The sequence below is a fragment of the Lepidothrix coronata genome, unplaced genomic scaffold (genome assembly GCF_001604755.1).
Source record: "Lepidothrix coronata isolate B3197 unplaced genomic scaffold, Lepidothrix_coronata-1.0 Scaffold28, whole genome shotgun sequence".
In the NCBI taxonomy this organism is placed as follows: Eukaryota; Metazoa; Chordata; class Aves; order Passeriformes; family Pipridae; genus Lepidothrix; species Lepidothrix coronata.
In genome coordinates, this window is record NW_016690208.1 from 5,192,537 (window position 1) to 5,194,732 (window position 2,196).

A 2,196-nucleotide genomic window follows, 5' to 3' on the forward strand; every position below is an offset into this window, starting at 1 on the left:
TTCCCCCTTTCCTTCCCCCCCTTCCTTTTTCCCTTTCCCTTTTCCCTCTCCTCCCCTCTGCGTTTTCCTTTCCTCTTTTCCTTTCCTTGATTTTTCTTTTATCTCTATTTCCTTTTCTTTTTTTTTCCCCCCCTTTGGTTTTCTACTTCCCACACAAATATTTGCGCCTCGGGGTTGTGCCAAACGCAAACAAGCCGGGCCGAGCCGCTGCCTGCGGGGAATTCCTGCGCCGTGCTGCGCGCCCGGGCCGGGAGCGTTCATCTTCCAGGGGGGCCCTGCTGCAACAACACGGCCCCGCTGGGGAATGGCCCCAGCCCAGGGACAGCGGGATCCGCCTGGAAACGAGCCGGCTGGCTCCAGGAAAGGGTTAAGGGGGTGGATCCAAGGTGCCTTCTCTCCCCTCCAAGTTCAGCCCCACGTGCCCGGAGTCAGGAGGTGCCACCTGTAACGATGTGGCCAAGTACAAAGTGCCCCAAAACTGTGTCCTCCTCTCTCGTGGGCCAGATGTGAACAGCTGGAATCCGAGCAGCTCCCACTGCGCACCACCACCCAAAACACCAAAGCCCCCTTCAGTCACACCCAGGGGAGGTGACGCCACTCAGGCCGGAGCTGCTTCCAGAGCGCTGGTTTCTCCCCATCAGCTCCCCCTGACCCCGGGATACCCCCGCCCTGCCCATCCACTGCTCCCGGCAGCCCCGGCCCTTGGATCACACGGTGCCCTTGGATCACACAGCCCCCGCTGTGCCACAACCCCCCCCCGCTCCAGAGGGAAGTGCCCACTCGCAGGCTCTGGGCTTTACAGCTTCTCGCCAGGACCAGAGACTTTGTTTCTCCCGCAGCACCTCTTCCTCCTCCTCTCTCTCCATATGGGCTCTCCTACACTGGGAGTCATTGGAGAGAAAAGCAATTAATGCTCCCCGTGCAACCCACCCGCGTGATGCTTCCCGACCCATCATGCTTTTAAGTGGGAAGGTTATTCTTCATTCACTAATTGCCTCACATTATCTGGTGCAAATCGTTAACGTGCAGCTCCGGGAGGAGGGGGTGGGTGGCACGGAGCGTATTGACATGCTGGGTGATAACACAGGCGTGGGGGAGGAATTATTTAAAACAGTTACGGGGGGTGGGGACGGGGAGAAAAGAGAAAAATGAACGAGAAAGAGCCAGAAGGGAACGTCCCCATCCAAGTGCTGGAGCTTGAGCAGTGAAGGGGGGCCTGGTCCCACCTGCCCTTGGCCTGGAAGGGCACTGGTGCCACCCCAGCCCCTTTGTGGAGCAGGGGGGCTGCACAGGGACAAGCTCTCCCACTTGGTGGGATCCTACCTCAGCAGAGAGAGCCTTTGTCCTGGGGACTGCTCCCAGCTCCAGCACGATTCCCTGCACCCCCAAAGCCCAGGGGGAAGTGGGGGAAGGCACAGCAGCATTCTCAGTAAAGGCACCATTCAGCATTTTGGGGGCACAGCTCTGGCTGAGCTGGTCCTCTCTGCCCCCACCTGCAGTGCTTCCCAAATGCCATCGATGCTACAAATCCTTTCCCAAAAAGGGAAATTAAGTCACCCTATTAACACAAAATACAATTAACCAGGATTTCACATACCTACTACAGGACCATCCCTCCTCCTCTCGACTCCCTCAGTCCCCACAGCTCTGCTGGGGAGCCCCTTCAGCATCCTCACATTCCCACCACACCCCAGAGCAGGAGAGCACAGATCCCGAGGGGCCGTGTCCCGCCTGGGCAGGGAATGAGCAGCACCAGGGAACGGGCACATCCAGGGATGCCAAGTGCCATTTGCAGGGCCATGTGCTGCCTGCGAACACACGAGTTCTCCAGAGCAGAGCCAGGCTGGGGGAGCAGCACAGGGGAGGCTCCTGGGAAAGGCAACCCCCCAGTGTGAGACCCCCCAGGGATGAGTGCAGGGAAACACCCGCCCGGCTGCTCCGGCAGATCACTGCTCGAGGAGGGGCTGTCACAGGGCAGGGAGACTGAACTCTGCTGTTTCTGTGTCTGGGAGAGCAATAAATAAATCTGTGGGTGGCAAAAATGGGATGAGTCAGAGACAGGAGAGAGAGAAAGTCATCTTCTGCACAGCACATTACCCGAGTCCAGCTCACCGTGTGCTCCAGGGACTCGTTAGTGAGAGTGCCCTTGTCCTGTTGAGCTCCCTGATAACCTCGAGCACCCTGCCAGAGGGTGAT